The 26,103-nt window shown below is 37.8% G+C and overlaps 1 protein-coding gene across 1 annotated transcript in view; it reads right to left on the reverse strand.

Annotated features, from left to right (window-relative positions):
* Nucleotides 1-26,103, reverse strand: part of Arhgap15 (Rho GTPase activating protein 15) — a 598,323-nt gene that overhangs the window by 525,270 nt on the left and 46,950 nt on the right. The gene's annotated exons all lie outside the window — the stretch shown is intronic.

Below are 26,103 nucleotides of genomic sequence, written 5' to 3' on the forward strand. Positions count from 1 at the left end.
ACCAGACTCTAAGGAGAACAAAATAAATAGTTTACATCTTTGTGTTTCATCATCTTAAGTTGCAGGAACTGGGAAAAATATTTCATGCTGAAATGTGATGTGATGTTTATGATGCCAGCTCATGATTCTTAAAGTATGTGCTGTGTTATTTTCACCTCTTCCTTTATTGTTCAGATGCCAACAAATACACAAAAGTCACACGGCACATTATCTCTGAGTGAAGAAGAATGAGAGTTATTGCTCTTTCTGCAGAAGAAGCGTCGTGAACAAATTTTATCATTAAAGAAGAAAGGGGGGAATTTATGATTTAATATGATTTATAGCTTTCATATTTCACATGAAAGAGAGAGTTAGAAAGAAGAAAGCAGAGAGAGAAAGAAAGTAGTGGAGCCAAGCAATAAACCAGGTCTTAACACTATAAGTAGAGATGAAAACAGTCTCGTGTCTTTGGCTCCGGTTATTGGTATGTTTACCAGACTGAAGAAATTAGATCAATGTCTGTGAAGATTCTGAGGTAATTGTATTACCAAAGAAACCAGAAGCTGGGCCTAAAATCCAGTACCTATACAACCCTGGAACCCCATTATTTGTTCCACAAAAGCTGTTATGAAGAGAGCAAAAATTGAGAACATTCTCTCCATTGTTCAACTGGAGTCTGGATGGGCATTTTGCACAGGGAAGCACATTTACAAAATGGACACACACACTATAGGATACTGGACGTGAGGTGTTCTCCCAGGCAGAGGAACCAGAAATGGTCTCCACCACAGCAAGGGTCCCACGGGGTCTGTCCAACAGGACACAGTCATTTTACCATACCATGTTTTCTCATTTACCTCACTCTGACATCCCCATTAGCTGTTAAATGTGGTAGATAAAGCAAAGAAGACAACTTGAATTTTAAGTTCTTAATCATTTAGCTCTCCAGAGAGACTGTGACTTCAAGACAAAGAAATATTTATCACCAACGATTCTGGAAACAGAACCTGATGTAGTTGGAGGCTGTGATAATTTATCTTCGTTTTTAATGTGATTGGATCTGAAATCAACTAAGAAACACATATCTGGCCTATTCATTAAGAGCATTTCCAGGAAGGATTAGCTGTGGATTAGGGGAGACCCTGTACAATTTGGGCAGCATCTTTGGCCAATAGCCTGGAAGACAACTGGTCCAGGAGAAAAGCGTTGTTGCCGCCTACAGGCTTTGGCTCTTTGCAGTTTAGCGTGCATTTTTTCTTGTGGTTGTCACTGTGGTTGCTGTCAGAATCCAGCTTCTTTGACCTTCCAGTGTGAACTAAAGACCAGTAGCTCTCCAGGAATGCTCCAGGTCATCAGCACTAGACCAGGACTGATGGGGCCTCGGAATTCTCAGATGCTGGGCTGTCACATGTCTGTAGACAGCCACTGCTGGAGCACCTTCCCCCTATCAGTTAGAATTGTCTAGAGGAATGGGACAGATTTTGGAGAGGAAGACAGAGACATTTCTAAATGTTGGGAAATAGACATAAAGTAAGAGAGAAAAAAGAAGAAGATGCACTCTTATACCTGCACTTAGCATACGTTACAGCTAGGGCTTGCCATTTGACTAGTTTAGGCTAAGAGAATATGAACAGAAGAAGCAAAGCTATATCAACGACCAAAGCTGTTCCAAATTCTCTCTTTCTTTTGACATTGGCTAGGAGTTAACATCAAACTAATCTATGTGAAAGGAGCGTCAGGACCCTAAGACACCATGGGGAGGAAACTAACCTAGCTCAGAAAGTTTACTTCTATGAATCGTTTTACTTCAGACTTCTGGGGAGGAATAGTTTTGTATTCAGAGAAAATTTCAGAGCCTCCCTGTAGTAAACAGCCTTCTCTTGCATAAGCGAGAAATAAATTCCCATTTCTTGGAGCCATCATGTGGTTTAGAGAATTTGAAACTGGCATTGCCTCAAAAGGATAATCATGATAGATACTAAATTGATGTAAAGATGCAAAATCTTATGCTCAAGGATGCTGATAGCAAAAGTAGTCAATGAGAGGAACCCTAGAAACCCCAGCTTCACAGTGGCTGTCTCTGCTACTCAGCAGTAAGAAATGACCTTAAATAAGTAGAAAGTCATCCCTTGATGGCACACATTTAGAACCACCTCTCTCTCTCTCTCTCTCTCTCTCTCTCTCTCTCTCTCTCTCTCTCTCTCTCTCTCTCTCTGTTTTTTGAGACAGGGTTTCTCTGTGTAGCTTTGGAGCCATCCCTGGAACTAGCTCTCTTAGACCAGGCTGACCTTGAACTCACAGAGATCTGCCTGCCTCTGCCTCCTGAGTGCTGGGATTAAAGGTGTGAGCCACCACTCCCTGGCAGTTTAAAAATCTTAAGATTTTGCAGAAAGATTATCATATCAAGGTCATTTACTAGTCTCTCCACACATTTTACTTAAAAATGAAACTGTTAAAATTATATTAAATGAGTCAATAGGAAAGAAATATGGGGATCTCATAGAGAAAGCCAATGATTAAAATCTGAAATAAAGTTAGTGAAAAAAATTGAGAGAAATGTCTATTTTGAACACATACTTGGTTTTCTCTTGAAATGGACCATTGGATCCATGATCTAGTTGAACCAAATTTAAATTCAAAATGATGAAAAGAGGCTTAAAATTTATGAAGTATTAAGTTGCCGGGTGTGATTGAAGGCTTTTTGCATACATTAGCATGTTAAATCTCACAAACACTTTAATAAGTCAATAATATTATACTGTTTTATAACGACTGACACAGTTTGAGTTATTTGGTGAATCTATACCTAACAAAAGCATAGATAATATTTTAACTTGGATCAGTATTTACATACTTATCATGTTTTATACAACTATCATCCTTTGCATATATGGATCACATATATATTATACGCGCATGTGTGTGTGTGTGTATATATATACATATATATATATGTATATTCTCATATGTGTATCTCATCAGTAAGTAAAGTTATGGGGAGCTGAAAATTTGAGTCCTTCCAGTGCAGAAGAGAATGCTTCTAAGGTAGATGTTTGAGAAAGAGTCAAGCATTTAAATTTGCACGCATTAAGAGGGAAGCTAGAAATCATTTTCAAACCGTTTATAAATCATCTTAATCTTTCTTTGGGGGAGGTAATACTCCTGATCGTTCCTAACTCAATAAGCTGCTGATTTGTCATATTCAACTGAGTTATGAGGGTGTTGAAAATAGAGGCCTTTCCTCACCCATTCTTTACTAAAAACAGTCTTCCCTGGAAAGCAAAGAAACATGTCATTCCAACCAGATTAGACTGACTGAGAGTTATGGTTTTGAAAATTCTGTTTTCATAATGGCTTGGTTGCTACATATAGATATCAGGAAAAGTTAGGATACATCAAACTGTCTTTCCATCACATATGTAATTGAAATGATAAATATGAAGAAAACTTGTGAACAGTCAAAATTCTCATGAAATAAGTTTGGAGAAAAAAAGGACTCTTAAACTGTATTACAAAAAAAAAAGAAAATTTCATAGTACCTTTATAGACATTAATGAGTTACTAATTATTGTCTGATTTGGTAAGTTGTCTTAGGATACCCCTTATACACGACAGTTTAAGACAGTAGATCCCTATGATCAATGAATGTTGCCAGAACAATCTTCATATTTGACACACACATTTCAGTAATTTCTGAGTAGATCATTGAAGTACACTTGTTTATGTTACCAAATATTTCTACTATGAGCACAGGAAAAGAGTGTTTCGTTTAGACAGCCCTAGTTAGTCCCAAGAATTCCCAAACTGAGACATACTCAGTTTCAGACACCTATGTTTTGTCTTAAGTTGTTTATGCCACGTTTCAGGATCTGGCAAAGTCTGCTAGTTCCTTTGAACTTCCTGTTATCTTGTAAATAGTTGATGAATTCAAGAAGTTGAACAGCAATGAGAAACTATAGTAGTTTAGTATAACTTTATTTCAGCAAGTTATTTGCTCATGTATTTATGGGAGCTTTACCTTGCAGAAAGCAATTTTTTCATGTATGCTTCCATTTGGTTTTATGTGGTCTGAAGAATAAAGGGAACATATATGTATGTTACTGTACAGTTGAAGGCACACAACTACCTTTATTTTGTTGGTATTTATATTTCTGAGTTATGAATTGTTTTTAATATCATTTTACAATTCTACTTTAAAATAATCACGAATCTTGACATGAATTTATTTCCAAAAATTCTGAGTAATTAACAATCTTGATAATTAAGTTTCTCTGGCCTATTTATTAAGAATGTCATTTAAATATCGTAGTTGAAGTGACATGATTATGTCTTATGCTGTTTTTTAATCTCTATATCCTGACTCCTAAATAATGAAAGTGTGATAATAAATATTTGAATTGATGATAATATTTCATTTGGAGAAGAAAGAATATTATGTCACATATCATCTTTTTGCATGAGCAAACTGTTTTCTCAATGATGGTACCTTCCTACTGAACTATCATGTGCTATAAATAGGAATGATTTGTAGTAGGTTCCATTAGAATGCAGTTAAAGTGTACGTGTCTTCTGACTTCGATTATCTTTAAATTGATATCAGATTAATCTATATATGACTAACAATTTTTGATCAAAGCTACACTCTGCCTTCACTATCACTACACAGCCCTCTCTCCTCTTCACAGTTTTGTAAATGTGGAAAGCTATGTGGAAAGATGAAGCACCCAGAATGCATAAACATGCTTCCTTCAAATCCCTCTCTTTTCTTACTAGAAAATGCACCATAATTTTTCAGATCTCTAGCTTCAAAATGGAATTTAAAAGTCACTTTTTTCAAATGTTCTTCATTTTTTCCTCCATTTCTTTTTCATTTTTCATCTATTTAAAGCACATGAAGCCGATGAGTGGGATTAGTCTGTGATATATTACATACTGTAAAAATAACAGAATTTGGGCACATTATTTCCCCTGTGTGGGAGTGTCTACCATAAAAGTTATACATAAACATGAAACATTCCACACAGCTCTGATTTTAAATAGATTACCATTTTTGATGAAAGTTTATATCTTGTGGCTTAGACTTGAAATAAAATCACTTGAAAAGCATTAGTACATTCCAAGGTTTTCACAGACATGTGCGTTTTCTGAGGCATACCTCCCATTAGCAACCTCCCTGCATACGTGGATGAAAAGCAGAAATAAATCTGTGGTTAAGTTTAGTCTTTATCTTCACAGTTTCTCAAAGTTTTTTTTGGTGTATCCCAAGTCTTATATTCAAATTTTCATTTTCCCCCCCACAAATTCTATGTCTTAAAACTATCGTAATCAGAAATTCAGGAAAGTTGAAGAATTCTTTTGGGAATGTGGAGACACGGCTAATATTTCTAGCACCTATTACAACGTAGCTATTTACAAATTGTGAATACTGCCCAAATGATGGATGCTCTCACAGCATGTGTGTGTTGTAGCTAGCTTTGTAGAAAGAAGGTTGAGATGGTGGCCTTGACTCTCCTGTTCACGTAATCTGCTGTAACTCTGTGACACAGAAAACTTACCCAGTTTTCATTTTTATCTTCTGTGATGTCAATGAATCTTTCAGCAGACCAATAGTAGGCAGTCACATATAGCATTGAGGAATCAAATGATTTTACTTTGTACCTTATTAGTGTATCATAAATACATAGTTTAGCATTGTTTATCTTCCTTTTCCTTCTGATCATTGTTCTATTCAAATATCACAGTGGGTCTCCATAACCAAATCTATTCCCCACACACGATGTTTGGCTGCTCCTTAATTCTCCTTTTATTATATAATATGAGTCAGAAATAGGACATGGCTTATTATGTCTTTTATGCCCTGAGAAAAATTAGAGGGAACAGTTAGAAAGGATTCATGAGACATGTCACAGCTAAACTTATATATAATTTGTTGAACCCCAGATAGTCGCAGAGAGGCACTTCTGGGATAGTTCCAAATGCTTTATACCTTCCCTTTCTTTATTTAATCGAAAACACATGTTTCTCTTCAAGAAGAAAGCCAAACTACCTACTGACCTTATTTAAATACAAATTAATTGTGTACAGTGTGCCCATTGGCTTGCTCCAGATTAATATTATTTCCTTTGGTCTCTCATGGTGGGTATTTTTAGTGTAATATTTCTTTGCTGTTGCTGTAAAGCTGGATATGGCACAGTTTTTGTCTTCATAGATTGAAATCCTCTGATCCAAGAAGTGCATGTGTCTGAGTGGTACACTTCTCTATATTTCTTTAATCTGAAGTGTGCCAATGCCTTGTCTTCATTCTTAGTATTTTATCTCTTTAGGAACATCTATGTTTTGCAAAGAATTTTATTTTATATACACTTTGTGTATCATTTTCCCTAAATATTTAAATGTGTCATTGATATGCAATCATTGAATATGTGTATGGGGCAAAAGTGTAAAATGTCAGTTCAGATATATAATGTATATTGATAAGATGAGGGTAACTGATGTATCCATTAGTTTGAATATTTCTCATGTCTTTGGGGAGCATTCAAATTTCTCCCACTTGCTGTTTTGAAATGTGCGTCTAATTATTGTCAATCTGAAGAGCAGTAACACCCTACAGAATATTAGGAGTAACTTGTGGGCCTCTGTTATCACCAAGCATTCTCTCCCTTTATTCCTGTTCATGCTAACTACTCTCTTCATAAGAACGGCTTTTTAGATTCTGTATATGTAGCATTCAGCCTTCTGTCTCTACAATGAAAGAATGTTTGTTATGGGTAATGGCTTTGTAAGTTTCAGTCCGTGATCAGTTGACAGCAATGCTCTAGGCCTGTGCTGAGACAGCACATCCTGTTGGAAGCACATAACAAAGAAGAACTCCTCAGTTCATAAGGAGGGAGCAAGAAAGAGAAATGGCCTGCAATCTTGTTTGCTTCCAATTTCCAGGAGGATCTATAAATGTTTTTCTTTGGGTTCACCTTGTTATTGGGCTTCACTGGGCTTGTGAACTATAGGCTTAATGACCTTGGTTTATGACTAGAGTTGTGAGAATGGGGGTGGGGGTTAGGGTGGGGGTGAGGTTGGGGAGAGGGGGAGAGGGGGAGAGGGAAGGGAGAAGAGAAGGACTGACAACAGCTTGGGGGAGTGGGAGGATGGAGATGGAGGAAGGGCGGATAGAGGAGCAGGGAAGAAGATACCTACATTAAGGGATCCACTTTAGGGTTGGCTCTAGGGGAGATCCCAGGTGTCCACGGGGATGTCCCCAGCTAGGTCCCTCGACAGCAGAGGAGAGGGTACCTGAATGGTCCTTGCCCCACTATTGCGCTGATTATCTCGAATATCACCATAGAATCTTCGTCCAGCAACGATGGAGATAGAGACAGAGACCCTCGTCAGAGGAACGGACTGAGCTCCCAAGGTCCAGTTGAAAGGCAGAAGGAGGGAGAAGACGAGCAAAGAAGTCAGGACTGTAAGGGCTTGTTCCACCAACTGAGACAGTGTGCCTCTTCTAATGGGAGCTCACCAAATCCAGCTGGACCGGGTCTGAATGAGCATGTGATCAAACCGGACTCTCTGATTGTGGCTGACAATGGGGGCTGACTGAGAAGCCATTGATAAAGGCACTGGGACTTGTTTTTACGGCCTGTTCTGGCTTTTGGGGACCCTAGTCTATATGGATGCACAGCTCCCTAGGCCTGGATGTAGGGGGGAGGGCCTTGGACTTCCCACAGGGCAGGATTCCCTGCCCTCTTTCAAGCAGGGTGGGAGAGGGAGGAGGAGGTGTGGGGGAGCGGGAGGGGATTGTAAGGAGGGAAGGAAATGTAAATAATTGAATGGAAAAATATAAAAAAAAGAAAATCAAAGAAATCAGAAAGAGAGAGAGAGAGAGAGAGAGAGAGAGAGAGAGAGAGAGAGAGAGAGAGAGAGAGAGAGAAATGGGACAGACCACGACCACACAGTGGAGACCCCAAAGGCATAACGATGTCACATAATGCCCCCTTCCTAAGAGTCTACAACACCTCCCAATAGCACCATCTTTGGGCACAAGCTGATGGTGTAGTTTATTCGGCTTATGACACTATTAAGAGCAGTACAGGGTTTATTGAAGTCACAATTTTGATTGTTACCAAGAACAGATAAAATAATTCACTCATCCCCTTTACTCTTGATAAAAGAGATACTCAGTCTGATAGAGACAAAAGGAAATAGTTCAAATAATAGATTATTAAACAATGGGTGCATATTCTGGAACACTTGAACAAAACTTACATTTTCCCCTCAAGTGTAAGCTAGGAATCTTTTAAATGAAAAGATTGAAGCCAACAGAAAATAATACTAAGACAACTATTTCATAAACACCTCATAAAGTTTAAAAGACAAAATAAATAAAAATTATTGAAGAACAGAATTTTTATGGGACTCTAGTCATGTTTACCCAGATGAAACCCGCCATTGTTAAGTTCCTGTTTTGCTATTTTGTGCAGGCACGTTCTACATCTGATCTCGTGGTATCTAAATGCATAAAATCCTTAACAAATTAAATCAGGCTCAGTTTGAAATTTTAAAAAAATTCTTTCACTTTCCAGAAGGGCCTAGGTTAAAAAACCAAGTTTTCCTTTTTTTACTTCTGCAAGTTTATTTTGATCACTAAAAAAGAAACTCTTTTGGTTTTGGAAAACTGTGGTGTGGTGCATTATGTATGACACTTCATCTGCAGCGTGCAAAGCTGCACAAAGATAACTACCTGCTCCCTGCTTTCTACTGTCTAGTAACATTTTTTCATAAATCTTTATTTCTTAATTTAAAGGTGAAGAAGTCCTTAGAGAAAGTGGCCTGCCTGTTTTGAGAGTCATTTTTACAAATATGGTAGGAGACAGAGATTTGAATAGCTACGACCATCTTTCAAGAAGCAAAACTTTCTGCCAAGTGTGCAAAATAAGCACACTGAATGAATGCCTTCAGCAGCTTTAGTTGCTACCTCATAATTACACCTTGCCAGGTTGCTTTCTTCACTGATTCTTTGAGGTTCCTAGAGACCCCCCCCCCCCCAACTCACCTTCTGCTGCTGAAAAAGAAGATTTAGTTTTGAAGGTTAATCCGACTCAGCAGGATTGAAGGATGGCGCTTTTCCTTGGTTGTAAGTATTTTGGCTCAGGCCAGACAGCTGTTAGGACATTCTCCTCTGGGAATCGTGCCCTCAACACCCTCCATTGATGCACATACATGGTCTACTGGCTGCCGACTTCCATGCCCATCTGCTCACATGGCCTGGTGCCCACTCACAAGTTGGCTGGATCCTTGCCCTTAGTGTGGAGGTGCCAGGCAATGATGGGTTTAGATGGGCAGCCTGCATAATACTCCAAGTGACAGGTTTTTTTTTTCTTTCTCTCTGTGCAGTATCTGTCCTCTGTGCCTTCCATGAAAAAGAAACTTGTGTCTCTCCACCCCTGATCATACCCATGGACACATGCAGCCTTGTCCATAGAGAGGAACATGTTTATTCAACCTGCCACCCACAGTGAGACGAAAGGAGAGAATTCTCCAAGATCCAAGTGACAAGTTCCAACAATGAAATGGGTTGGATTGTAACAATTCTGAGCACCTGGAGTCTGTCAGAGGACATTTAGCATGGGTATAAGTACAACAGGCTGGTACGTAGCAGGGCACCAGGACATGGCTGTCGCCGCAGCAGTGTTGTTGTCTTTTACAGTTCCAGTGCATGTCATTCAGCTCGCATTAAAAATAAAGCAGAAAGAGCGAGCTGAATAGGAACACAAATCTTATGTTCAATGGGGCCGAAGGCGGATGCTGTGATATTTAGACCTCCAAAATGACCCTGACCAGAGGTGCTAAAGGAAAGGAAACGAGAATAGCATCCTTCCTTCCCAGCTATAGCAAACCCAGGAAGAGGAATAGATTGGCACAGGAGGTTGTGACTTTAATGATCCAAAGCATATGAATGCTTGTTAGCAGACAGCAGACAGACCTAAGTAAGAACAACAGTAATGACAGCATCTGCAGCCTGGCCTATGGCACGAAAACCAATCAGGCAGCAGTGGAGAGAAGAGCCTGAAGGTATGTTAAAGCTGTGCTTTCCTTGTGTGTTTATTTAAGGGAGATTGAATTCAGGGTGTTGTCAGTCTGCCTCAGAGAGTGGTTATCCAATGTGGAGGCATGATCTTTCTCTCTGAATGTGCTCGGTGGAGTCAGTTCGTTATGTGTGACTACTTGATCTGTCCTAGCCTTTATAGACTGCCAATATTGTCCAGTCCAAGTTCCAAAGGAACGAGGCCTAAAAACTTTTGGCTCCAAAATCAAATTAGGCTTCTCTACTTCCTTAGCCAGAAATGCATAAGTACACGATGGCCAAAACCAAAGAATTTGACATTGTGGAATGGATAGAGCTGTCATATACCACTAAAGTGTGGAAATATCTACTGTTTGAAGTCAAGACTAGCTCAACATCTTCAGTAATCAGAACAGACTTCCTGGGACACCTTTCTGGGGTAGTCTGGCATTGCACTAGGAATATTTTCTGGCAAGCTGCCGATTTCAGATATCAAAAAATGTAAGAACATATGGTTTTTAAAAGAAAATCTGACATTTTTTTCGGTCCAAAAAAATCATAAAAACAGCACATTTACATATTAAAAGTGGGTCCCTTAGTTCATGTTCAGGTTATTGTCAGTTGCTTAGATATATTCTTTAGAGAATGAGCAGAAGACAAAGCAAGTCAGTGTGATTCAGAAGAAACTATTATGTAACAAATGTTTTTATTACCTTGAATTTAGAATTATCTCAGGAATTTGTGGTAAAAAGTCAAAAAAATTGGCTAAAACCATCCTACACTCCATCATTTGATTGCTGGGCTGTGAGTTACTTGTCAGAGTTCCCTGCTTGTCCCATGAAGAGAGTCCTGAGCACAGAGGCCGGTTTTACACATCATGGAGTCACACGCCTTGATACATGAGTCCACCACGCTTTAAGACTGATCTTTCCAAACTTTGTTTGTATCCTTTTATATATTTGTACTGTTGTGTTATTGAATCCACTGTTAGCTTTGTCCAAAGATACCTTACTTTTCCTGATTCCTTTCGAAATATGAATCAACTGAATTTTTGATCTGTTCTAGATGAATGTTCATAATTCCCTCTGGGGTATTTGACATCCAGTTTGATTGAAAAAAATAAGTTCAAATTTGCAAAAGTAATCATTCACTGATCATAGTGAAATTCAGCTCCTGGGTTTGTATGGTTGGTAGGTGCCTGAAACCTAGGTTCTTCTATGGAAATGAAAACTGAGTAGATACACAGAATTGCTGCAGAGAGATATAGGTGTAGAACTGCATGCAAGGTAGAATACATCTGCTCTAAAATGCATTACAGCCATCCAGTGTCACACAGACGGTCATTCAGAGCATTGCATGTTTTCCTACTGTAGGCTCTGTGCAGATTACCTAACTTTTAGCAACTTTTTCTCTTCAGTTATAAAATTTGTTGATGTGTGGTCTTGGTTTGCTCCACGGAATGGCATTCAAAATAAGGAAATAAACCTCCTAAAAATCAGAGCACATGGCCAGCCCTATTATAACATTTCATCATGGTCTAACATGGTGATTGACAGTAGCCAGATGCACTTGCTGAAATTCAAGTCTCTGAAAACATGTTCTAAAATGAATTATTTGTTCTTTAAAGAAATTCCACCCATTTGTTTTGAAAGTACTATGAAGTATTTTATTAGAAAGAAAACTTTTGAACATAAACACAGAAATAATATTATACCAGGCATGTATACTGACAGCAAGAAATCTTGGTGTCGTTTCAGGATTCTACCTACCTGGCCTTGTTTTTCTGTTATCCTTCCTTCCTTCCTTCCTTCCTTCCTTCCTTCCTTCCTTCCTTCCTTCCTTCCTTCCTTCCTTCCTTCCTTTTTTTCTTTTTTGAGACAGGACCTTACTATATAGCCCCTATTGGCCAAGAATTCACTTTGTAGACCATGATGGCCTCAGACTTACAGAGATCCACCAGTTTCTTCCTCCTGAGTGCAGAACTTACAGAGGAGAGTCACCATATCCTGCCTGATCTTGGTTTCAATGAATCACCTCCCTTCCACATGCAAAATACATAATCCACTCTCGTGATTCCTGAGTCTTATCCTACATTGTATAGCACTGGCTCAAAATCTATAGTCTTATAATCTAAATATTTCCAGATCTAAGATAAAAATTTTGGCCAGGCTGTGGTGGCGCATGCCTTTAATCCCAGCACTCGGGAGGCAGAGGCAGGAGGATCTCTGTTAGTTCGAGGCCAGGCCAATCTACAAGAGCTAGTTCCAGGACAGGTAGGGCTGTTACACAGAGAAACTTTGTCTCGAAAAACCAATAAAAAGATAAAAATTGTATCACCTAGCTCATCTGTGGTGGTTTGAATGAGGATGGCATGCATAGGCTCATGCTACCCACTGTGACAGTCATGTGGATTCATGTGGTAAAATTAAGCAAGCTTTGAATTCAATTCTTTCTCTTTTATAAGTTGCTTCAGTCATGGTATTTCTTCATAGAAACAGAACAGTAATCAAGACATCCTCTAATTGCATTTTTTTTTTAAAGAAAAAAGGAAGTTGAACTTAAGTGAGATCACTCAAGGGGAAGAAGCAAAATAAGTAATTTGTTGTAGAGCCAGTATCGTTTAACAAGTAATTGCTGAGTACTTATATTATTATTGTTGTTATTATTACTGTGTGTGTTGTAACCACATGTGTGAAAGTGTGTTGTAGAATATGATTTGGAGATGTGTTACATTTATTTGTGCTGTGGAACATTTGTTTTAATGATGCAAAGATGTGATGCATTCTTTTATGTTGCATTTGCTTAACTCTATGAAGCTGTGATTCTTTGCCTGCCTAAAACACATAACAGATTAATAAAGAGCTGATGGCCAATAGTGAGGCAGTAGAAAGGATAGGTGAGGCTGGCAGGCAGAGAGAATAAATAGGAAAAATCTGGAAGAAGGATGAAAAGCAAGAGAACAAGAAAAGGAAGATACTAGGAGTCAGTCACCTAGCCATTAAGCCATGCAGCCAGCCACAGAGTAAGAGTGAAAGTAAGTTTTACAGAAGTAAGAGAAAATGAAAAAGTCCAGAGGCAAAGGTTAGATGGAATAAGTTAAGAAAAGCTGGCTAGCAACAAGCCAAGCAAAGGTCGGACTTTCATAAATAAGAGTAAGTCTCCGTGTCTTGACTTGGGAGCTGGGCAGTGGGCCCACCAAAGAGTAAAGAACAAAATAACCACCAGCAACACATGTGCTCACTCAGGAGGATGGCAGTGAAGACCAGAGGTAAATATTGGTATGTATTCTTCAGTATCTTTTCTGCTGTATTTTCTTGAGACAGTGTCATTTACCACACCTGGAACTTGTTGTCTTGGCTAGATCAGTTTGAAAGCAAAGCCCTGGGAACTGCTTGTCAGTAGCAGCAGCACTGGGGTTAACGGGTATGCTACCAAGTATAACTTTTTATGTGGGTTCTGGGGATCTGAACTCATGTCCATTTGCTTGTGCAGCAAGCATTTTTACACACTGGGCCATATTTCAGGGCAATAAATCTAAAGTGTGTGTGGTGGGGGTACTGAGTGGCATGGAATTATAAAGGTCATTGACTTTTGGTTGTTACATTCATTTTATTAAAAAATATGCATTATTCCACAATCCTTTTTAGGGCTGAATTTATTTTGCCTTAAAGAGTAGTTATTGAGCAGGTGTTTGCTGACAGATATACAAGATGACTTTCTGTAACTAGTTATGTTGTAACTAATCAAACACCTCTTGTCTATGGTCATTATAGTTCACATATAATATCTTAGAATATTATGGAAGATGCACCAGCAATAGTAACACTTTGGGAACCTGGAAGATGTGTAGACTAAGTGTATGTAAGCTTTCATCTGATCTATTCCACAAAGCAGTTAGATTCACTGGGTGAATCCTTGCACCAGGATATGATTGTCAATTTTCTGTCTCATCTAGGTCTTATATCAGAAAACACTAACAGTGCCAAAATTAGGTTGATAACATATCTTAATCTCTCCCACTCATTAAAATCCTATTGAAGCCACAGTAAAAAGGGGGAAAATCTTTATTAATAGAAAATCCTCTAAAATGAAAATGTGGGCAAAAGTGAACATGAACCAAAAATTTTGAAGATAAAGATGTATTATCTTTCACATCTTGGTATGTGGAGGCAAGAGGATCTTGATTTTGAGGAGTACCTTGAGTATACGGTAAGACTATATCCTAAAAGCAAAGCTGCTACAAAGGGTTCATCAGAAAGGTTATGTAAAGAGGATTCAAGGAGGAAGGACACAGAAGAATGCGTGTGATTTAAAAGTAAAGTTGAAGAATACTTGGGTTGTAAAGGTTTAGACAGATATAAAGATGGGAGGGCAGAGAGAAGAGATGATGGGAAAAGATTAGACAAGACCTTATAACCCGCCCCCCCCCCCCGGGGAAACTTGCTGTTTTATTTTATTTTATGTCCCTGTGATAAAGTAAAATACCTGTCCAAAGCAATTTAAAGGGTAAATGGTTTATTCAGTGTAGACACTGTTGAGTATTTAAAGGATAAGTGGTTTATTTCAGTGTAGACACTGTCGAGTATTTAAAGAGTAAGTGGTTTATTTCAGTGTAGACACTGTAGAGTATCATTCGTGAGTCTATCATGGCAGCAGAGTCTGAATCGGCTAGTCAGATCCCCCTCAGGAAGAAGGAAGGGTTGGATGCTCTGTATCTTCTCCATTTATGCCATCTAGGATCCCAACCTGAGAATGGTGTCACCCACAGTGATTCCGTATCCCACCCAAATGTTATACACATAATTCCCGACAGGCACGCCCACACGCCTATCTTACAGGTGGTTGTACATGTTGTTCAATTGACAATTAACACTAACCTTCACAACTATTTTCTGTATCCGTTAAAATGCATTAAAAGTATTTATCCACTGGCATGGGTGGGTGATGATCCTGCCAGAGGTCAAAGGTTATTAAGTAAAACTCCAGCTGCCAGATGTAAGATAGCTCCTCGCAAAAAGTTGTCGATAGGAGAAACAGACTCCCCCATCTTACAGATAATACATTTATATTGATCGCCTATCAGGATAGACAATAAGACAACTGATGGAGATATCACAAGTTGGGTTGCAGGACATGGAGAACATCCCCCTTTGCTGGATAATGCCAGAAATTACTATACAGGCTTCTGGAGGAATAAATTCATTATCAGCTCTCCCCAGGTGTGGGAGAGCTGCAGTTTACCCACTCAAGAGGAGTTAACTCAGGCTTGGTAATGTGAATTTGGCCAAGAGCCTATAGTTAGGAATTTCATGGAGCTTAGAAGGGGAACTGATAATTTTTTTTTTTTGCGTCAAAATAGACATCCTGTCAAACTCCCTCTATATACATATGGTTTTAGCCATAGGTTAATGTTGTTCTCAGCCTCATTAGAGAAGCTTCTTTTGTGGCAATGAGAAATGGTTATTACAGAAATTCATAACTATTCAGAGTGCTGGAAAGAAAAGACTACAGAGTATTTAGCCCTAAATGGGGCATCTGTGTCAATCTTTGCAAGACTCTTGAGATACAAAGAATGTAACAGCCATAGGAAAGGGAGGCATACTATAAACTGTCTTCTGGACAACGGTTGCACTTATAAATTTATTGCATCTGTGGTTATGCATAAGGCCTGCATAAGGCCCATTATCAGTGCAAGATGTGTGGGGAATTGTTTGTGAATCTTCAACCTTCCCTGAATGACTGTAGGAAATGAATGATTGCTGAAGAAGTATCATACCAATTGATTAGTTGTCCATTTTTCCTACTCGTCTCATGAAAACAACCACAACAACATAATGGGTCTCACACACATGCATACACACACACATAGATACACAAACACAACATAGAAAGGAGGTTTGTTTGGAATAATAAAAGTTTCAGTTGTAGAGGAAGGGTAACAAAAGCGGTAGTGGATGGCTATTATCATAAATTCATGTACTAAGTTACTAAAGAATAACAAAGAAAGTAACTGGCTCTAAATAAATAAATAAACACAAATATTTAGTATCTTTTAAAAACAACAAGAAATGAAAGTATTTGCAGAAGTAAACATGACTGAGATTTTTTTTCAGAAGAAAAAAAAAACGTGTGAAGGCATTGTAATGACTAAAGAAGATAAAGCCTGTATTTAAAATTATAGAGAAAGGAATATTAATAACATAAAAATATTTAGAAAACAAAACAGAATAATACTAACAAATCCACCTGCTGATTTTACTGACAGAACCTCCAAGAAGCTCTTTACTTTGTGTAGTACCTGGTACCCTGATGATGAGGTCATGCTTGCCAATAATAGCCATCATTCAGAAATAATAGACTTCCAGACATATTAAGCCACTACACATAGTCAAGTGACCACAACATTAAATCAGAAGCAGCTAGAATCTAGTCTAGACTCAACATCATCACTACTACAGAGGAAAGAGGTGAGTATATGGCTGTAAACTAGAGGACTAACATCTAATAATCAAGACTTCCAGAATCTCTTATCTATTCCACTCCAGAAATATCAAAGCAAAGGTGTATTTTATCATTTAGAAGACCAGAGGGATATTCCTTAGGACTGTGAATAGCTTCAAGTTCTTGTAGATCCTGAGTTTAGATAACCTCAAGTGAACCTATAGAAAAGCCTATTAAACAAAAGGAAAAGGTCCCTGCTATAAATACATGGAGAATTCCAATAATTTTTCAATGGTTCTTTAAAAAAAAAGTCAATCAGTAGTCATTGATTATTAGAAGCTATTAGTTATTAAGCAATAATTAGTCATTGGATATTATATATGGGCAATACATTGTTCTCAGTGATAAACAAAATAACCCCTGCTTTTTATGAAAAGTTGTGAAATTCAGTAGAGATTCCCAAATAAGCAGACATAGGAAGGTGTGTGTGGGGTGACTTGTAAGCAGAAATAGTATCAGGAAAAGAAAAGAAACAAACTTACAAACCAAACTTTTCAGTAGAATTCATAAGAACACAAAACAATAATAAACAATAGTGCTTTAAATAATGAAAGCAGAACCTAAAATATAAACATTTCAAATCAATAGAATTCCTAGAGGAAGACCGGGCCATGAAACCCAGAATTATTAAGAAAACCCATGCCATTGTTTTAGTAAATAGTCATCATTCATCATTCTGAACAGTCAGTGGAAGACTGGGAAGTATGCTCCTGGTTGCTATGACTGTGTGGGATGCTGTCATTTCTCTCACTATAGAGTCCTCAGGAAGATGTTCATGTTTCTGCTTCTCACAGACATCTAGGAAGGAAAAAGAGGAATCCCGTTCACCCACCATTTAATAAAACTTCCTTATTTTCAAAGCAAGGGAAGCTGCCAGAATAATATTAATTAAAAAAAGAAAGAAGAAAACCAGCCCCCACTAGTGCTCCCCTTGGATGAATAAAGATGAGTGAATTCTGAGGCATTTTATCCTCCATTGTGTCTTCACTGCAGTGCTGGAGTTAGTCATTAGTGCTCCCTGCGCGGGCTATCATTAAATGATCAAAGTGTTTGTTTGGGGAGAAATCTGTCACATAGCACAATGACTCCCAAATTGTGATGCTGGGCGTTTAAAGGAGACTCCTCTGTGTTCATTTAGTGGGCATTTTAAGTCAAAATTGGACGATAAGACACAGGACCAAGTGGGAATATTTTGAAAATCAAATAACAGAGAATGGCACCAATATTGGTTTGTGGACTCATATTCAAAGGCAGTAGCAAAACATTTCCAGCATGTGCAGGGGAGGGCCTCATGAGGTTCCTCCAGTAGCCTTCAGCCATTGGCAACTGATATCTGCTGGGGGAGGGAGACTCAGTTTCCCTCAAGGATGCATCTGTAGTGCTCTAGTAGATATGGTACACCCATGCACATACAGGCGTCTCTCAGTGGCCTCAGTGAGTTTTTCATGAAGTACAAAGATGCACATGAAGTTGGGAGTGAAAAGTATGTAGTCTATAGGGAAGACATTGGAAGAGAAGAAATGGGGAGGGGGAGTAGATTGAATCAAGACATTATATGCATGTATGAAAGTCTCAAACAACCCAAACACATGCCATACTGAAAAACCAACTAACCAAACAAATAAACTAATAAAATCAGAGCCAATTCAAAAGTAAGGCATGCATGAGAAACTTTCAGGTATGGAACAAGTCTAGGTCCCAATGATATAGTCACATCTTACAAAGGAATTCTTATATTATGAAAAATTTTGTAATTTACTCTTAAAATGTAAACTTCAATAAAAGCACAATAATATTTTAAAATAAAAAGCTTTCACATCACAAATGTCATAGGTTTGGTTCTTGTAAGAAGAAATTTCAGTATTTTAACCATAAACAAAGGAAATATTATTTTGTATCTATTGTATTTATCTATTTCAGATTTCTCTTGTGCTTTAGGATAGACATGGTTTTCCTCTTTGGTTACTGTGAAAGACTCAGCTATCTCATCCACAATACAAAAGAAAAAGCTGAGAATAATTTTCAACTGTCAGTCAGAAGTTTTCCGGAAACTTTAATGTTCTTGTGGCATTTGAAGAGCCTTTAGGAAATATTCCTTATGAGAGCTTGGTATGTTTTTTGCCTTGGAAAACAGGGTGCTTTCGAGGCAGATATGGAGAAGGTAATTTGGAGTCTCAGGCAGAAAGGGAAGGAAAGAAAATAGGGCTGACAGGACCTACTGTAGCTTAGGAATCAGAGTTATGGAAAATTTAAAAGGAAACTGACTTTGTAATGTCCATGTAAAATTAGTAGACAACAACTATTCTTTGAACTCTGAAATATCAGTTTATGGGAAATGGATTTCATGTGATTTTGAGGTCCCTCCAATGGAATTGACACAGAGTAAGTAGATTTCCTACAATTAACAATTAATAATGAAGGTGGTATGCAGGGCAAAGGAGGTAAAAATCATTCTGACCAATAAGATATGAGTACGCCTAGGGGGATGATCTCCACTTTTCTTGAACCCTCAAATGAATCTAAAAAGAAGTGTTTCTGAAAGTGATAGCTACTCACATTACTGCGACTAAAAGATTTGGGTGGAACCCACTTGGCCCTTGGAGACCTACAAAGGTGGCTGATTTCATTGCAGTAAAACTGCTGAGTGATTCTGACATGTTTTATCCCCTATCTTAGACTTAACAACTAGAAGAGAATCAAGCATTTGAAGCAACAAAATTCAGAGGATATATTCAAACTATGTGAATATCAATTTCCATGGTAGTGATTAAAAATGACAAAGCAATGAAAATAATATAAATTAAGGGAGAAGAAATACCTCTTTATTCAAGTTATAAGCCATATTCACCTCATCCTAGCAAACAAAAAGGCTGGCAAAGTATTTGGTGTATAACAGTAGTGGAATAATTTAATGCAAAATTTAATAAGAAAGTTGATGTAAAGTATTAATATAAACATTTCATTTTTAAAATGGTTTCATAGATAGTATTTATTTCATAAAAGCAACAGCAATGCACATATAAAGGACACCACTGGGTCTTTTTGGAACACAGAGTTACAGTTTAAAAATAATGTTGAATAGTTTTTTGGTAAAAACTATTCGCTAAGCATCAAATACACCAAGCAAGACTTCAATTATGGAAGGTTACGTTTCCTTTGTAGCTATACCTAATATGTCATTCGGTCAACAAATATCAAAATTTTACATAGATGCCATCAATTTCCAAACAGAGGCTCAAGTATATGGAGTAAGTCTACATTAGAAAACTCATTTTCCAATCTCATGGTGCTTAGCTCACAGGGAAAGTCAAAGGAGAAACACTGCTCCTTTCCTGAACATTGAGCTACAGAAGGGAATAGACATAGAGAAAATAGTCCAGTCTCCTTCCAATAAATGCCATTAGGGGATAATTCCTATGTGATCTGACTCAGTAGTAGCACACTAAGTCATTTTATCCCATTGGTTATCCTTCTACTGGCTCTGCAGAGCTGTCTAATTTTTTTTGAGGTCATTTTATAAAGTAAGACTTTTGGTTGATGCTAAAGGCACTTGTCCTTCAGACTTTTGCCTTGCCAGGAACCCTGCCTTCTCTTTGGAGAAGCAACCCTTCACCCTGTCGAATGCTATTCTCTGTAATTCAGTTCGCATGATATATTTCAAAATGTAAGCGTGCAGAGCAACAAGCTGTATCAGCGAGCATGTCATTTCAGGTTACACATTGCCATTCTTGTTTCCTAAGACTTGGGTTGCTGGAATGCTGACCTCCCCAGTTGAGTCAACTGCCATGGGCTATGAGCTGTGAAGAGAAAGGGCAATCACAGTGGAGGAACCTTTGGCTTGCCTAATTTTGCATCCCTGCCTTACTCTGCCCTGCCAACTTGATTTATAAAGATTTTTTTAAATGTGGTTTCAACTTCAAGCTTCAATTTAAGGACAGTGTTGTTTGTTTCTTTCTACTTTTGGTCAGTTGTGTCTCCAGTAAATAAATGTATAAGATGACAGCTTTTCAGCTTTAGCCTTAAACAAGAAGAAAATAGGAAAATCTAAAACAAAAAACCCTGGAGAGTTGGCTATTTTTAAACAGTCTTTACATGAGTGTCCCATTTTAACACTAGGACTGGAGCTATGTGACCCTTCCAGAGTTAGGTACTTTAATTTTCTTGTGTGTGTTCTTTTTGCCAGTTTTATCCATTTAGACACTTTATTATTTTGATTTTTCTTTTTCCCTCAAAGGCGTTTAGATGAGTTCAAAGAAAGACAGTGCTAAGGAAACTACAGTTTCCTTCCATTTTCCTGGTTGAACATTGCTCACTTTCCACAGAAGAACCAAGGCTTAAACCAGAAAAACAGCTTAGATCCTAATTCCAGAAACACCATCCTAGTGATAGGTCATCAATGATTGTCACAAACAGCCTACAGTATGGGTAGGGGTCACACTTGACAATGCCCAGCAGTATAACTGCCTTCTTTTGCCTTTGCTTATCTTGGTCTCTGATGACCAACTCTTCAATAATATTTAGCTCAACTCCAGAGACTGCCAGAAGTAGTAAGTATTTGACCAGATTTTCCAGTGTCTTAGGAAAATAAAGCTCCAAGAAGCCTCAGCTGCTGTGGAATGAGAGGCCATCTGACTTATGGGTCAAAATTGAAAACATCTTATGAGCCTCCTCTGTTTTCTTTATCTACCTCTAATGTTAAAATTGACCTTCTATTCTTGACAGGTAGCATCCCTTGAGGTAGAAAGAAGTTGTCAGAATGTACACTTGGTTGACTAATGATCTCCCCTGATGTACTATTCTCTGTCCAAGGCGTAGACTATGTTGTCAAGACCCATGAACCCAGTGGGAGACCCACTACATAGACACAGATTTCTTTCTATTACATGGTACCATATATCTTAAATCCTGGTCATTTTGCCTTTTCAAATGATTAGTTCAGGGGGCAGGAAAGACTATTTCACCATTTCTGAATGTTTTCCACCCTTTAACATTGGATTGTCCAGAGACAGTGTCCATAACTAAATTCCCATTCTATGGAGAGTAGTGTCCACTGATAGAATCCGCTGATAATCTCATGACAGTATTTTGAAGAGATCAAGCTAATTCTCTAATAGCTTAATCTCTGCTCATCCTTTCATTCTTCCCCTATCCTTTTCTTTCCCTTTTCACTTCTCCCCTTCCTGTCTCACCTCATTTCACCTATACTTCTTTCCCTTCATCTCCATACTCTCTCCACGCCCCCATTCTCCTTTCATTTCCTCTCTTTCTCCCTCTCTATTTTCTTCACTTCCACTGTCTTTAATACACACACACACACACACACACACACACACACAAAGGATTACTATTAATACTTAAGACTGTCTCATTGTTACCATTTTTGAAAGAACTTGTAAACTTGGTTTTTTTTACCTAGATTTTTTTAAAAGCATACAGGGAACTAGAGATATATACACAGATTGTCAGGCAGGTGTTTACAGGCAAGATGGTTTGGTGTGTATGGTAATATTGGTTTTATAGGTTAAGTATTAAAGTAAAAGCTGGTCAACGTAGGGAATTTTGCTTTGATTGCTGGTTTCATTCTGTTTGCTTCTCTCCTTTAGCTTTGAGCCCTGATACATCAGGCACAAAGAGAACAGGTCAATCTGAGTTTTCAGATCTGGAATGAGTGCAGAGGTCTGTTTCTCTAAATTAGGCTAAATGATTCTTATCGCCAGCCAAATTGATAATCTCTGCAGCAGAGAGTGGTGGGAATTTCCCAGTGGTAACCTACGAAAGTGCATGTGTCCCAGCATGGAGGCAAAAACCTTGTTCATTCCAAGAGAACATGAGTTCAGTTATTAGCTCAGATTTTGGTGATTCTTTCTGGAGACCCCACTATTATTGCCTACATAATAAATCAGTAAACTCAGAGGACAGAAAGCACTGCTCAGATCTAGGTTGCAATTTATGCACATTTTTCATATAACCACTGAAAATAAAATATATAGTTACTCTTGAATAGCAAAATTCAGCCAGTGCTGGAAAATAATCAGCTGAAGTATTGTTTGCATGTTTGAAGCCATTATGAAATTCTACTTATAAACTACAGCTGCAATTACTAAAATACACATGACATAATATTAGTTTTCTGACTATAGCGAATTCTATAATATTGGAGTATTTATTTTAGTAATTATTAAACATTTATTTAGAAAGGATGTTTGAGATATACCTAAGATTTAAATGAATACTTTTAAACTAATCAATGATTAATCAATTTAATATTTTAATACCTTAGAAATAAATTAATGACTGATTTCATGTCTCAGTGGCTCATGAATGTATATAATTAAACACCTCGTGAGATCTGTTTATAAAATAAATAGATATTATTTTAATATTATTTGTGAGAATAATATATAGCTGCCATCTCCAGGAATGGAGTCTTTATGAGCATTAGATAAACATATCCAGTACAGAATGATGTATTTTATCATTTTCCTATAACATCTTTTCCTGTGTCCTCTGTAGACGTTTGCATTTTTAAAATAGACGAAAGTTCTCAAATATTTATAATAGAACATTACTCTCTTTAAAAGTTTAAGTTCCTTAAAGACATTGTTAATGTAAGCTACAGATATTATTACTTATCACAAGGATCTAAAATTGAGTTATTTTAATAATATGTAAGTACCAATTCATTTAAAGGCAGCGATAATAAACACATTGGCTATTAACATGTTATTTTTTTTTCCAACAAAAACAACCAGTTTTCAAAACAATTCTCTGATGAAGAATTGGCTGGCAGTTTTGCAAATGCCTTCTGTGTCTGTCTTAAAAGAACGGGAAACGGCTCTTCAGAGCTGAAATCTGCAGCTAGCCTATTGTAACAGTACATCCTAGAGTCTCTTCAGGATCTCATCGTTCAACCAGATGCCACGTGCATAAAAACGACAAGGCACAGCTTAGAAACACTATGAAAACTGTGGATCTGAGAAGCTCAGGAGCCTCCACCCCTCCTTAGCTTGCCCTTGAGAATCGTCATTGTGCCTGTCAGGCATGGTAAGAATTGCAAATTGTTGAATGAACACGGTGGTAAGTTGGTACTCTTGCAAAGTACACAGTGGAAAATGAGAGGTAGGTAGAAAATACAAAAGTCTTCTCTCTGTTGTTATAACTTTCTCTGGTGTTTTTCTGTTGTCTGTCCTAAAGGAGGCAGCTCCCTTTGGGAAGGTGATGACAGGCTCTTTCTTTCTTTCTTTCTTTCTTTCTTTCTTTCTTTCTTTCTTTCTTTCTTTCTTTCTTTCTCTCTCTCTCTCTCTCTCTCTCTCTCTCTCTCTCTCTCTCTCTTTCTTTCTTTCTTATTTCTCCCTCTCTCTTTCTTTTGAAGGGTCACTAACAGATATTTATTTATTTTTATTGAGCTATATATTTTTCTCTGTTCCCCTCCCTTCCTAATCCCTCTCCTTCTACCCTCCATCATGATCCCCATGCTACCAATTACTCAGGAAATCTTGTCTTTTTCTACTTCCCATGTAGATTAGATCCATGTACGTCTCTCTTAGGGTTCCCTTTGTTGTCTAGGTTCTCTGGGATTGTGGATTGCAGGCTGATTTTTCTTTGCTTTATGTACAAAAGCCACTTATGAGTGAGCACATATTATATTTGTCTTTCTTAGTCTGGGTTACTTCACTCAATATGATGTTTTCTAGATCCATCCAATTGCCTGCAAATTTCAAGATGTCGTTTATTATTCTGCTGTGTAGTACTCCATTGTGTAAATGTATCACATCTTCTTCAGGATAGCCAAAACAATCCTTTACAATAAAAGAACTTCTGGAGGCATCACAATCCCTGACTTCAAACTGTGCTATAGAGCAAAAGCCTTTCTTGATTCAATGGACTTGCTCCACTGCATTCTGCTCAGATAGGTCCCTAGAACCACCAACCTGACCAGCAATCAAAATTGAATTGGTTCATGGGCAAAATACAGCTAGGTAGAGTTCCTTGATTATAATTCTTACAGCTCAGCTCTTTTCTCTATAAAAGGCCATACTACACTGTAAGCAGAGGACAAAGATGTCAGTCCATAATGACAGACAGAAGAAAGACATGGAGTCTGGCACATTTCTGGTTTTCTTTTGTGACTTATTCCATTTCCTAAGCACTCCAAAATACAACTCAAGTGAATACTCCCCATTCCTATACCTTAGCAGGCCTATACTACCATCAAATGACTCTATACAAGCTTCTAAAGCTACTATATAAATATAATGTCCACACTGCCCTCAAGCAACAGCTTCAAGAACCTGTCTCTAGATTACCAGGGAGCTGACGCAGCCTGGTGTGGAAAGAAATAGAACTTAAAGCCCAGCTAATCCTTTAGGAGACAATGACAACTGTTCTCTACTCTCATAAGCAAGCCATCCAGAAAAACAATCTCCAGTCCTAAATTGACTGATGCCACTTTAGAATACAGACATTTCCTATTGTCCCTTGCCCAAACTGTATCTGCACAAGTTATGAACATGTAGTAACACATCTGCAATAACTAAGTAGCTAAGTACAAAAGTCGCTAACTGTTCTTTATTGTTTAAACAGTTCAAAATGGGAGTCAACATGTGTAAAAATGACTGTTAAAGTCATGAATTGTTTAAGTAGATTTTTTTTACTTCATAGTTTTTACTATTTAATAAATGACAAAGAAGTCAAGAGAAAGGAAATTTCTTCTGCTTTCATGGAAGGATTTCACTAGCTGCCTAAAGCTGGGAATTAGAACATATAATGATTAATTTACTGTTAGTTTGTCTCCTGCATATGGATACCAATGTGAGGCATATAACCTAAATTAATAAATTAGTTTTATATTGGGGTTGAATAATTTCCTTAATTGTTTTTGAAAATTACAACTGAGATTGTGTGGGAGATATATTATACATAGAAACAGTAGAAAATTTCACATAATTGCCTATTTAACATTTTTATCCATATAAAATAATCTTTGTTAATAATTTTATAATGAGATCATCCCTTTCATCTCATCAGTTGTCGCTGAGGAACTTCTCAAAATAAAAGAACTTGCTCAAGCCTAACAGGGAAATGACTTCCCTGAAATCTGTTGGTATTTAAAATTTTCTCAAGCTAAATATATATTTTATCTAATTCATTATTAAATCCTGATTTCTTTCAGCTACTGCATATCCCTTACTGTTTAATTAGTTACATTATTTCTACGTTATTTTATGCAGGGTGACAACTCTGCTTCATGACCTATGACTTGGATTTGCTACTTTCTTTCCCTGGAAAACACATCTGGCAACAAAGCCGAGTTGTGAAGGTCGTCATCATAATGCAGCCTGGAGGAAATCTTCAGTGTATAGTCATTAGGAAGCCCTCCCTGGAAAGCCTTCACTAAGAGTAAGAAGATAGAGGCTTCTTGGGATTAGAGGGCATTATTTATCCCAAATGTGGTTGGGATTGAAAGCGTTCAGTACCCAGTCCTTCCCTCCACTCTAACATGCAGACGCCTGCTCCATTTCTAGAAGGCACCAGGGCTACCATTTCTTCATGTGCTTACCCCCTAA

Source organism: Chionomys nivalis, chromosome 22 (genome assembly GCF_950005125.1).
Source record: "Chionomys nivalis chromosome 22, mChiNiv1.1, whole genome shotgun sequence".
NCBI lineage: Eukaryota > Metazoa > Chordata > Mammalia > Rodentia > Cricetidae > Chionomys > Chionomys nivalis.